Here is a 13,275-nt window from a genome sequence, read left to right as displayed (position 1 = left end):
GGCTGAATAAGGAGCAGGTTGGAGGGACAAGCGCAGAAACGGGGCGGCTCGGAGCCCCGGGGTTATTTGAGAGGAGGGCTGGATGCTTCACTTGAACAAGACTGAGCGTTGCAGCCTCCCCTGACTGCGCGTGCTTGATATCCACCCACGTGCAGTTCTGCTCCAGAGGGACCTGCACAGCCCCAGTTTCAGGGCATACTTTGCTTTTTATTAATTTGTTATTCAGAAATGCAAGGCAAGGATGTTACACAAACTGACTGGCATGCATTTGAACTCAAGCTAGGTCCTCACTCACGTATGTCGCACGGTGCTGTTTCTGCTCCGTGGCCGGTGGGTGAAACGGGAGACAAAGCAGCAGTAAAACCTATTGGCATTTGGCCTCTCCTTTTTTCTGGCGTGGACAGAGGCATCCCCGTCCATCTGCTGGAACCAAATCCCACACGTGGAGGGAACGCATACAATCAGTCAGCATGCGTGTAATCACCGAGCCATGCGATAGCATCCTCGGTGGCCATGTGCCATTCCTGTAGTGCACCGCTACGGGACTGCAGCACATACAGTGATAGCATTCATGCTACCGCGCTATGCCGTGGCAGGCAAAAATAGGGACTGCAAGGCAGGTTTGCAAGCACAGTTTATGGCCTTCACCCCAGCACTGGACTCACTGAGCCAAACTCATCCCTGAGGGAATGCTGCTGCAGCCTGTTATAATGGTACAGGGGTGAGCTGAGCTCTTCAGTCAGCGTAAATCAGCGGAGCTCTAGGGAGGCTATTGGAGCTCCACTGATTTACATCCTCTACCCCATAAATTTGCACTGGGGCTGACTTGGACCTGTCATGTTAAAAGTTATTGTGCTCTCGTGCAGTGATGAAAAGCACAGATGCAAAGGCATCATCTCCTCGGCCGGCAGCACCAGCCTTTGGTGCATTTGCAAAGCCTTGGCAATGGCCAGCAACGTCCCGAGGCGCCCCTTTAGCACGACTCCCCAGCATTGCTAGCAGCATCACCGCAGCGCCCGAGAAGCCACGTCCAGTAATAAGTGCCGTGTCCTGCACTTTCCCTGGGAGCACAGTGCCAGCAGCATCGCCTGCCCAGGCTGTCAGTGAGATCCCATCGCCCAGAACTTGACATTTCCGTGACGGGAGATCCAGAGATAAAAGTTGTCACTTAGCAAAGTTTGTTGGCTTGCTTTTTCCCCGGCGATCTGATAGGGATCATCTGCTCCTACAGAGCCGGGATTCTGTTACTGCCGCTGCCTTTTTATAAAAAAAAAAACTGATGGAGAATGGATGATGCCTGGTATGAAGCAGTTTGTCACCTGTGCTTTTATGATTACAGCAACTAAGGGGAAAAAGATGTCCTTTCAGATAAGCATTTGAAAGGGGGAAAAAAAAAAAGCCGCTTTCAAAGGGTCTTTGTTCTCTTGAAGTGCCTCGCTCGAAGCCTGGCAGATTTCTCTGGAGGAGGGGAAGGAGGGGGAATTTAAAAACAAAATGCGTCCTCGTTTTCAAACTGTTTCATATTAGCAGCCATCAATTATGGAATTTGCCTTGACTAATGTTTCAGGCCGTTCTAGCACCCTCAGTATTTATAATTGGATCCTAAATTAGGATTAATTCTCAAGGAAAAGGTTCCATGCTAAACAGGTGATTTCTCTCTCAGTGGAGCTCCTGGTGACATTCTCGTTACTAAAATAATCATTTGCTTTTTAACATTTATGTGGAGAGAGAGAGATGGGGAAAAGCCTGCTAACCTTTGCAGCGGCGCTGCCGTGCTGGCACGAGGCCCCAGGGAGAGACATCGGCTCCGCTTTCAGCAGCAGCAGGGTCCACCTCCACCCACCAAGGGGCCAGGTTTGGGTGGGTCGGGGTTGCTGCCGGGGCTGATCCCCAAATTGCCCTCTTTCACTGAGGTGCCACAGATGGAAAGGCCCATGGAGAGAGCAGAAAGCACGGCATGGAAATGAAAGGACGGGCCAGGATGGGATTTCTCTTGGAACAAAACCCCTTATTCCGGGGTCCTGCAGATGTGCAAGCCCGCTGCCACACTTCAAGTACTTGGGAAGCATCAGGGATAGTGCTTTTTCCCTGGACAATCGGAGCTGATATGAGTTCATCGATGTTCAAGCTGTGTGTAACCAGCAGCCCCCGTGCTTCTTCGGATGCGGCTCAAAGCCCAGTGCAGTCAGACCCGGGATAAACCCAATATCTCTTTTTGGAGAGACCTGCCAGGCCAGCCCTTCTGACAGGCATCACCCATGCTTTTCTGTGACAATCGGAGCTACCACGAAGCATGAGACAGGGAGGTGACAGGGCCCAGCCAGAAAAGTCACTCGGTGGCCTTAATGAATAGGAGCACGGGGGTCATTACTCTCTCCATCCTCATTGATATGCATCCCGCTGGCCAGGCCAGCCCTCCTGCCAGAGCTGATGGGCCGTGTTTGCGGAGTTGGGGCACATCGAAATAGGAGTCCAGGCCTATCGTCTGCTCCGCTTGTCTCCGGAGATAAGGGATGAGCCTTTGCCACTCAGACAGCGGGAGGCCCCAGACAGAGGGTGACCTTTTGCGTGCCATTAATTTACAGACGAACCCAATTTCCATCCTCACTCGAGGGCGTAATCACATCAATTAGAGCCTTTCTTACATCAATTAGACCCTTTCGTTCTGAGACGCTCCTCATGGGCCTGAGCTCTTCGGGCGACAGCAGGGGCTAAGGAGAATAAGAGGGGGGTCCTAGAGCAAGGCTGCTTTATTGCCGTTTGACAGGGCTTGGGCTCAGGAACTTCCCGGCACCGGGATGTTTGGAAATACCCCGTCTTGGAATAACCTGCTGCAAGACCACGAGGCCGCAGAGCAACGGATTGTGCCCCGGGGTGGGATCGCCATTGCTCAGGGGATCCACGTCCTCCTCCTCTATCTAAATCGCAGTTGGGGTGAGGAGGAGCCCCCACCACACAGACCCACCTGCATGCCGGCACGTGCAGGAGCAAGACGAGGGTTTGTCCCCCAGGGCTCTGGGCTCAATGTGAAGCTGAGAGATTCACGAGCCCCAAAAAAGCCATTCATTCATATGGGGACCTGGAGCAGGCAGAGCTGCAACTCAGACTGCACCCAGAGGTGTGCAACGGGCAAGCAGAGCTGGTGCACCCAGTCCTAGCACTGGGGGCTATGGGTGGTGGATCGTCCAACGCCTGCCAACCCAGAGGCATCCTTGGCTTTCCTCTGCAGCCCTGAATTTGGCTCTTTTGGAGACTGAGCCCTGCCCTGGGGACGGCCACCCCTGCCTTCCTGTGACACTGGGACAGTGCCCAGAAGAGCTTGCAAAATGTGGTGACAAGCCAGCACTCTGCAGAGGTGGGGAGACATGCAGCTCTGCCAGCAAAGTGCATTGGCAACAAGAAATATATTTTTACGTGGAACTTGATCATCTTTCTATTGTTTATGGTTGCAAAAAAACTGCTGAGAGCCGGGAGGTTTTCTGGGAGCCATAAAGTGGAATTTATTGTGGGCTGTGTCGCATGTCTGACAGCAGCCTCACTGCCCATTTGCAAAATAGCCTTTGCCGAGGGCGAAAAACCATCCCTAAGTCAGCATGCGAAAGGGTGGACCACAGACCTCCTGCCAGCAATGGATGTAGGTGCCTGGGGCACTGGGGTTGACTGCCAAGGCACCTGCCTCCCTTTAATCCCAGCTCGGCTGTGCAAAAGCTTTGGGGAGCAACAGAAGCCCTATATCCAGGCCTTGGGAGCACAGATGTGATCCAAATCTCACTAAAATCACGGGCCGGTGCGACTAAGACCACGTTTGTGGAGCACTTTGGTGCCCCGGTGAAGGCACGGGAGAGGGGCAACATGTTGTGACTGGTGGCATCTCCTCCTCCTGCCCGGGGACTTACCCCCGAGGTTTCCAATGTGCTCTTTGGCCCTTCTGGCTGAATAGACAGAGAGGCATTGTTGTTATTTATTAAACCGTTGGCGTATTCCTTAATAGAAATTTCATTAGGAGCGTTAGGTATAGATAGTCACCAGCCCAGAACCTACAAGTAATTATGTTTAATTATTATGCCTGTATGTTTGGAATAACGATGGCTCTCAAGCGCCGAGACTGAGCAGCAGAGTCAATTGGAACAGGAGCGATTCGTTTGTTCCTTAACAGTTTTCCTCCACTCTTAATTTGTTTTCCCATCTCTTAACGAGCAATAAGTGATTGCAAGTGACACCCATCGTGTCCAACCCACAGAGAAGGTTTTCCGTCTCTCCTCGGGTCTGCGCAACGGGGAGCTGCCCAAAACATAGCTGAGCAAAGGGGCAGGGGCTTTGCCGGAGGCAGGGAGCTTTGCTGCTGCCTTGTTGCACCCGCCAGGACAAACCCCCTAATTGCAACTCCCCAGGCCTCAGTTGATCCACTTAGAGAACTGAGATGTATTAACCTGCCCCTAAACAGGAGCATGGGAGCCAGGCAAAAACCGTGCACAGGCTCCCAGGAAGACTGGCATGAGGATGCCATCAAGAGCCCCTTCCTCTTGGGGCACTGCTGGCATTTATAGAGAATGATGCCAGCGACTGAATTATGTCTGTTGGTCCCAGAAACCTGCAGAGGACACAAAGTTGTTTAGGTCTGTCATGACTCAAGATGACTGAAGATCCCCAGGGGACTTGGCCAAGCTAAGCAAGGGGCCAGCAAGTGAGAGATGAACTGCTTTCCAATGCAAAGTGATGCCTGATGCTGGGAGCAGTTTGGTCTGGCCACCCGCCTTGCTGGGCTTCCTTCCACAGAAGGAAAAAATGCACCCAGGACCATGCAAGCAGCTGCTCATGAAGCCTTGCATTAATCATAGTAAAAGACCCTCTCATTTAATTCTAAGAACGGCTACCTGAGGGTCTGCCTGCCAGGCACCTGGATGGGCCTTAGCAAGCCCAGAGCTGCTCCATGGGCCGGGGAGACTCGGGCTGGGATGTGCCAATCATGCCCAATCTCCCTTCCCTCCTGTGCACGGCTCCGTTGCCTCCGCCAGCAGCCTGGAGGAATTCAAGCGTTTGGGAAGGAAAACAGAGCTACACAGAGACAATGTTGAATGTAAATACCAGTTAAATATGCATTGCCATATGCCCGCGCCTTCGCGCTCGGTTAGGAGGCAGTGCGAGCCAGTCGGAAGATGTAGGAGCAAAGCGCTGGAGGCTCACAAGAAAGCGCTCCTTCCTTGCCAGGCTGGCACCACCCGGCCCACGGCGGAGCCCTTGCCCACAGAAACGCGCAGCTGTGGTTCCCAAGCAAGCACAGGCAGCTGCCTGCCCACCCCCATGGAGGAACCTGGGCTCTCCTCTGCTCTTCCCCGTCTGTCCTGCCCGTGCACAGCGCGGAGCGCCAGTGCTGGCACGGCCACTGGCCTGGGGCAGGGAGGCCGTGCTGCCCATCCAGTGCTGTGCTCAGGACCTCCGGGGACCCCCATTCCCTCGGGCATGCAGGACATCCCCTCCCGCCTCTGCACCGCCCCTCCCTGTGTGCAAAGGCAGGAACAGGGATGCTCCCACCTGTGCCTGCTCTTGGCCTGGCGTGTCTGGACAGCCCGCGCTGCAGTGCTCTGCCTGGGGTGCTGGGGCAGAAGGCCTGGGGGGAGAGAGTTTAGCAGCCTGGACTCGCAGGGCCAGACCTCAGCACTGCCAGCTCAGCCCCTGCCTGCCTGCGGCAAGGCATCAAAGGCAGCTTTCCTGGCAGGGTATGCGCAGGCCCAGGTCAGATGCCAGGGTGAGGGGCACAGATGGTGCGAGAAAGGAGCTGGTCCTGTCTCCTCAATGAGGATGCAACAAGCTAGAAAGCTTTTCATCTGGCCCAGCTGGGCAGCTCCAGCATGCTTTTGCATGGGTCCCAGTGGCTGCGCTGCCCCCCAAACCCTTCCAGCAAGAGGAGGGTGAAAGGGGCAAGAAGCAAACAGTGGGTAATTTATGGGAGACGTGACATCTCCAAGCACCGTCTCCCCTAGTCTGCTTTTGGCATCGAGACAAGCCCCTCCTTGCCCAGTCCCAGGCCCTGTTTTTTCGTGCAAAGTCTCCCGTGTCGCAGGGAGCTCGCATCCTCTGGCTGAGTCGGAGCCGCCGGAGCCGCAGCGACGCGGCCCCCACCGGGGCCCGGAGAGCGGGATCCTCCCCCGTCAACCCGTCATGCAGAGGGTTAATGAGCCCTGGGTGATTCATAGCAAGGGGAGGAATGAGCTGCTCCGTGGGCTCTTCCAGCTGCACTGGCCTGCGCTTGCAGCTGACGAGCCCTCCCTCGCCTCCTGACGCCGGCTGGGCCCCGCTCAGGAGAGCCCCCGAGCCCGTGCTGGTACGTGGTGACATGCTCCCTGCTCTGCCAAATAGGGAGGGTGTCCAGGCGAGGCCGGCCTCAGCCAGGGCTCACAGCTCCCCATGCCCGCCATACTTTTGTGGGAGACCAGGCACCGGGACAGCCCTTGCAGGTCAATGCCGTGTCCTGGATGCTTCCTCCCAACAGACCTCGCACGCCTCGTGCCCTGTCCCCAGCTCTGATTTGGATGGAGGGGGACCCGCTGTCTGCGTTGTGCATGCACCGCCGTCCATCAGCCTCCCCTGTTCTGCCCCAGCCTCTGCCCGCCCGAGCAGCTGCAGCGTTGCTGTCAAGCCCCCACCTCCCTCTAAAAGACTCGCGTGACCAGGTGTCGCTCAGACCCCCACGCAGCCGGCCCTGCTGCCTCGGTCAGAAGTCAGCATCTGCGGTTTGGGCAGCCGCACAGATCAGCTGCTTACAAGCTCTGAAAAAGGCAAGCCCAGCTGCATTCCCACCAGCGGCTTTGCAGGGGTCGGTGGAGATGAGGGAACCGGGACAGGCGGAAAACTACACCGCACTGCTCAAACAGAGAGGCCTCTTCCCAACAGGCATCATGTCCATCAGTCCCAAGTAATGATTCTTGGCTGGCATCCCGCGCCTGGCTCGGGTATCGCAGGTGCCATTCTCGGAGCCGAAAGCATCTGCAAGCAACTTAATGCCCCATCAGTGCGGCTGCGTGAGCAAAGGAATAATGAAGAGCAAGTTGGCTGTATTTGGCTGTCACGGCAGCTAATGGATGTTTAACAGGTGTCCTGATGCACCAAACTGGCAGCTGCTGGAGCAGCATGTGCCGCAGCGTGCAGGAGGTCAGCACCGCTACATTCCCTCCGACCAGCCCAGGTTGTCGCGGAGGCGCTTGGACCGCATTTCCCTAATTATCCCCATGTTTTCTTTAGAGGTTTCTTTTTGGAGGCAGGTTCTGCTTGAACCTGCTCCTGGCAAGAGGAAGCAGCAGAGCAGAGCCAGCAAGCGGAGGGGATTCGGCGTCCTCACGGTGACACCACCACCTGGTGCCGTGAGCGGGGCCCTGCCATCCGCTGCGCTGAGCTAGTGCCTGGCTGGCTTGGAGCCTGCTGCAGGGAGAGGTGATGGGGAGCGAATGGGCCCTGCGCTTTCATCCGAGTCTGTCTTGGGCTGATGCCCAGGTGCTGTGGGGCTGCCAAGACCCCATTTGGCTAGTTGCAAAGTCAGGAGATTTCTCAGACATGCTGCAGCCCGGGGCTTTCCCACTTGCCTTCTGGCTTGGAGCCCTCTGGTTGCACTGGGTTCACCTTTTCAAACTCGAGGGACAAACTCGGGGGCCGGGGGAACATCAAGGAGGAAGGAGGAGAGCGAGGAAGCTGAGATACCCTTCCAGCAACTCGAATGCAGGAACCAGCAGCGAAAGGCATTTCTCCATTGCAACAACACTCCAGCAAGGAAGTTTGCTGGCAAGACGCTCATCCAAACAGAGCGCGGCAGGAGCTGTTCGCAGGCAGCAGTGTCCTCCGTCCCAATCATGGGCTTGCACGCCAAGAAAAGATGCTAAGCGTTGTTCTCAGTGAATATCTGAACAGACACAACGGCCACGTGACCCGCGTGTCCAGCCCAAAGCCGCTGGGATGCTGTGTTAGACACCTGGAAAAATTGCTCCCAAGCAGGTGATGCGCCCAAATCACCGGCAGGATTCTTCAGCAAATGATTTCAAATAACAAGTAAATGTGGCTCAATCACATTCTCTTCATGGGCAGAGAAAGCAAAGACCCAACAGGGGAAATAAAAGATTCCTTATGAATTATTCACTCAGTTCTAGTCCGGTCTACGCAGGGCCTCCCGACACCCCTCGGAGCTAAGAGCAGGAGCATTAACTTCAGTGTCCTGGCCACATTCGAGCTGGGCTGATTAGCTGCCACCTGCCTGGACCCCTGCCATACCCGGCATCATTGCTGCCTGCAGGATTCATCACATCCTGGCCTAATGCTCTGCGCAGAGCTGCCGCGGGCCGTACTTCTGGAGGGGACGACGGCTCGGTGGTGAGTCTCTCTCCAGCTTCGTCTCACTCCTTTCCCCAAGAGTCAGGGCAGGGTGAGGTGCTTTCCCTATGAATGTTATTAACTGGATCGGTGGTATTTAGTGCTTAATTCGTCCCCCTTTCCTTAGCCTGTTGCATGGGAGCAGACGGGAGGAGAAGGAGGGATAATCTTCCAGTTGTGCTGTAGCCGTTGTTTTAGTCCCAGTAATGCGTCACTCACCTACCCCATCCTCTCCCAGGAAGGGAGACGGGCGGTGTCCGAGATGTCCGTTCAGGAGGCATAAGAGCAAAATAGCTTGTGTTTTGAGGCCTCGGTGCTGCGTGGAAAGTTTCAAGCAGCATCTTGAACCCACGTCATGTGAGCTTATCATCGGCTGAATGGATCGCGTCTGTACTGCGTGAGCACGACGGCGCCAGCCAAACTTCCAGAGTCCGGCCCCCGCTGCACTGGGATCCTTCCAAAACCTGCCCCTCTCCCTTTGGCTGTCTCCCTGTCCCAGCGAGGGCTTGAGAGGTGATATTGGTGGGCCAGAGGCTAGAAATACGTGAAATCTGCCTCCTAATCCCAGTGCAGACTCCTGCTGAGTTGGGATTTGCAGCAAAGGTCCCAATCCGGAAGGGATGCCCATAGGCACACCTGTCCTGAAGTCACTGGTGCTGCTCGCTTTGCACCAACAGGTGCATCTGTTTCCTCTCCCACCTGTGGCTCGTGGGTTTTCTGTGAGAACGGCTGTCCTTTGTAATGTGTGCACGCAGCGACTGCACAATAAGGCCACAGTTTCAGTGGGGTCCGCTCTATGCTCTCATCTGAGGGTTGTAAAAATCAGGATGGCAGCATGAGTGAGACAGCTGGTCCCACAGGACAGGAGTAAAAAAATTCACAGGACTAATCACTACCCTTTGCAGATGTGAGAGGAGTGGCTCGGGTCCGTAATGATTTAGGAAATAGCGTGACCCGGCTGTTGCCCTCTGAATACACTCATTTAGCTGCATGGGACGTGGTGCAGGAAAAGCAGAGGGGAAATGCAGGAGTGGATCCAGCTACTCCAGCCCTCCATACATGCCGAAGGAACAATGCTGGACAGGAGAGAACTCAGGAGCCTAAAAGGAGAATAAAAGGCCTGTAGCAACCTAAAGTGTCTTTGTCCAGGGAGGAGGCCGCTGTTGAGGACGTTGTTCTAGGAAAGCAGACTGCCGTGGGCGCCTGCTGAGCTGTGCGAGCAACCTAGACCCGTGCCAGCCCCCACCAGTCCGTGGCTGCCCAGGTCAAGTGTTTTTACCATCTTTAATTTTCCCTGAGGCTGAGGAAAACTCAAAAACTTGTAGAAAAAAATAAGAAATCCCCCCAAAATTAATTGGTCTAATAAAAGGTATCATCTCTGAACAAAGCGGTCTAGAGCTTTGCATTTCTTTGCATTAAGGAGACACGTGCGTGGGTCGGTGGCTGCTTTCCAGTCTCCTCTCTGTTGTGTCCCTGCTCTGTCCAGGCAGCAGCAATGTGGCTGCTCTCCCAGTGCGCCTCTGGGAGCTGCAGTGGAGGCATGCGGGTGCCAAAGCCAGCAGGAGCAGTCCGGTAGGGAGAGGGGGCTGCACCATGGTGGGGACCAGAGCACGGGGAGTCCTACCCTGGGGAGAAAGCCTAGGACAGGGCTTCCCAGATCCTTCCCAATGGCCGGAGGCAGCCCAATTTCAGGACTTCGGGAGCGGAGCTTCCTCTCGCTGCCCTGAGTCCAAAAGCCTCGCTCGTGGCCCAGCCGGCGCCTCACCGCCCTTTCTCTTCCCGAAGCAGCAGGCCAATTCCCACTCGGCCATCGACAGGACTTGACAAATTCCTTTGATCGATACGCGTCTCGCGATGAAGCTCCATCTATCAGTCAGGCTGAATCATTTGTTTTCTCCTGAACTATGAGAGATGCGTTTTAAAGGCCCTGTCGGGACTGATGCGAAGGCTACTGAGCTGTGGAGAAGCCTGGTTCCAAACTACAGGTGTGGGGTGGGGGGAGACGACCTACAGGAGCAGGCTGGCAGATGCACAGGCTGGGAGGGATCCGCTCAGCTTGTTCAGCCGTTAAACACTGGCACAGCGAGGCGCTGGAGGCAGCGGGGACCAGGTGAGTGGCTGCTATCTGCACCCCTTCGCTGCATCTGCCTCTCAAGGCTGCAGCGCATTTGAGCAAGGTGAAAACAATCCTGGGTTTCAAACCAGTGGCAGAAAATACGGTCCATGCTGGGCGGGGGGCAGGGTCCCTTTGTGCTACTCGTTAATTGTGCAAATGCAATGCCCAGAGCCCAGCTTGCAGGACTGAGGTCTCCATGTGCTCGGCAGAGGAGATCTCTGGCCTGAAGAGCTGAAAGGCTAATTCTGGGCATCAGGCATGTTCCCACCAAGCGAGGAAGCATTGATCTGGAGAAAGCAGGTGTGCTCAGAGATAACGCTGCCTCGGCCTGGGTGGGGGGCACTGCTGGACCTCTCTTTGGGAGCTTTGCTGCTGGCCACGTCCCTGCAGTCAGTGCCATGTCCAGGGTGATGACTTGCTTTTCAATCTCCACTTCGAAAATGCAAGGTGAGCAGCCCAGTGCACGCACAGCCCTGAGGGCACGGACGCAGGGCAGCCAGGGACATCCTGCCAGCTGCCTGGCTCCGGGCACAGGAGGAGCCAACCCTGCGGTGACCGGGTGAGCACCCGTTTGCTGTCGTGGGGTTGCTCAGGCGTTGAGTTGCCCTGGCCCGTTTTCATTGAACAGGAAGAATTCCCCACCCTGAGATGCCGGGGGAAGGTGGCTGGCACCAACGCAGCCTCCTGCCACTGGCCGTCACACAGACCTGCCCTCCACCCCGCTCTGGCTGAACAAGAGGAAGGTGAGCCACAGGGAGAGAAGAGCCTGAATCCGCACGGGGATGGCAGCCGCCCCGATGGCGAGAGGTGCCCACTTCACCCAAACTCATTCTCCTCTAGCATCATTTGGCAGGGACACCAGCAACTCTAATTGCAATTTCCATCCTGGCGACTGTGCTCTGCAGGCAAAGTAGGTTCCTGCTATATGATGAGTCACTCGCTCCTGCATATCAATCTATCCAGGATAAAACGGAGACAATAGCTGCTTACATGCATAGTGAGTTAATTATGAGCATCTGCTATTAATCTTGCTATCAGACTGCTAATTGCTCCTTCTCCATAAAGACGTGCTGGAGGTGAATCAGCCCAACCGCCCTTCCCAGAGCTCTGACTTGTTCCCTGATAGGAAGGTCTCAGCTCGCAGCGCCTCAGTGGAGTGACTGGGAGCCATTGCAGCAAAGCACCAGAAAATTGAAATTGAGGCGTTTTAGGCTGCTTTGGCCAAGGTTGCTGGGTTGGCTCATGTGCATTCATGAGCTCCCAGACCAGCTCCTGGCCCATCTCATCTGCAAGAGGAGGGGTAGACCCCAGAAGACACAGTGGGTAGTGTTCCTGCCCAGCACCTCTGCACACCTGAGTCCAGCTTCAGGGGCCAAATCCAGACCTGAACTCTGGGTAGAGTCCTCCAAGAAAGGAGTTTGCCAGGCCTCAGGCTTTGTGCCTGTCAGACATTCAGCAAGCTGCCTGAGTGCAAAGGAGAGCCCAGGCCTGAGGTGCCAAGGTGCAGCATCACACAGGGAGAGCAGGGAATGGATGCTCAGGATGGGACGGGCTGCTGGCTGGACTGCAAGGCATGGCAGAGATATGCAGAGGAGCCAGGACTAGCGTATGGGGGGCTAGGAAGTGGGGAAGCATTAGCTGGAAAGCCAGGTCCCCCTGCCCCTCAACCTGATGAGACCTACTTCAGCAGCCCCGATCCCACTGAGCCTGGCCACCATTTACTGGAAATCCACCCCTACAAATTGTGTTCTCTGGGCAAAGGGCACCAGGACAGAGAGATGGTGCTGTGGTGCCCGGGGGCTGTAACCGCGCTGCGAGGGCAGCCAGGAAGCTGGGGTGCAGCCGGGCAGCGGAGCAGGCAGGCCGGGGTCCATACCAGAAGGCAAGGGCGAGAGGCCAAGCACGCCCACCCGTCCACTCCAGATCCACGCCGACGTCAGGAGCAGCTGTGGCTGGGACGCCAAGTGTCGTTGCAGCTGGCGCGCAGCCGGGCAGAGACGTGGAGATGCACGCTCGCAGGTGAGGAGCTGACACCGCGCGGGTAATGAGGAAAGCAAATGCATCAGGAGCATTTTGGGAAGATGACAGCAGATCAGAACTGCCTCCTTCTTTCACAGATTTATTTTGTCAACCAGTCACTCAGAGCAGGGGGAGAGGGAAGGAAGAACAGGCACTTTCAACAGCAAATCCTTTGGCATTCTGGAGAGACAGGGGCCTTTGATCCAGGAGGTGCTTAGCGATTGTCTTAGACAAACTCCTGCTGATCGCCTAATAGGAGACAGGAGAAGACACCGCCATTCACTGAGGAGCTACAGGGGGGAAATAAGGGGGTTTGCGTGGTAGGGATGCAGCACTCATCAGAGCAAGGTGCCTCTCTGCATTGGGGTCTGAGCTGGGCACAGGCTTGCTGCCTGCTGTACAAGTGCACATTGCTCCTGGCACCTTGTGGCACTACCAACCTGCTCCGCTGCACGGGAGAAGCATTTCCCATGGCGGCACCATGGCAGAGGCTGCTAAGACCCCGTACGACCTGCACTGTATTCTCTGCGGGAGGATGGGGAAGCTGGCGGACAGGATTCGTGTCACCAGAAATGCCAGCCCTCGCCCACAGGTGAATGGGAGGGGGGTTGAATGCGAATGCCCAGGGTCAGCGGGGTTTGCTCCTCCACCTTGGGAAGAAGGAGAAGCTGTCCTCCTGCATTCCCTGGTACTGTCGTGGCCCGCTAGCCCCTTCCTCTTTGCTTCTCCTGCAGCTGCACGACTCGATGTGGGGCTACCTGACACTTGTCAACTTGCCCACTCTA

The 13,275-nt window shown here is 55.9% G+C and overlaps 1 long non-coding RNA gene across 1 annotated transcript in view; it reads right to left on the bottom strand.

The window, feature by feature from the left end:
• Positions 1-12,533: 12,533 nt before the first annotated feature.
• Positions 12,534-13,275, bottom strand: part of LOC109294170 — a 31,267-nt gene continuing 30,525 nt past the window's right edge. Inside the window, exon 2 of the long non-coding RNA XR_002096475.1 lies at positions 12,534-12,739. This is a non-coding gene — a long non-coding RNA (uncharacterized LOC109294170). The remainder of the gene's footprint in view (positions 12,740-13,275) is intronic.

Source organism: Gavialis gangeticus, unplaced genomic scaffold (assembly GCF_001723915.1).
Source record: "Gavialis gangeticus isolate Ggan-Ray unplaced genomic scaffold, GavGan_comp1, whole genome shotgun sequence".
Taxonomy (NCBI): Eukaryota; Metazoa; Chordata; order Crocodylia; family Gavialidae; genus Gavialis; species Gavialis gangeticus.
This window is presented reverse-complemented; position numbering and strand designations above follow the sequence as displayed.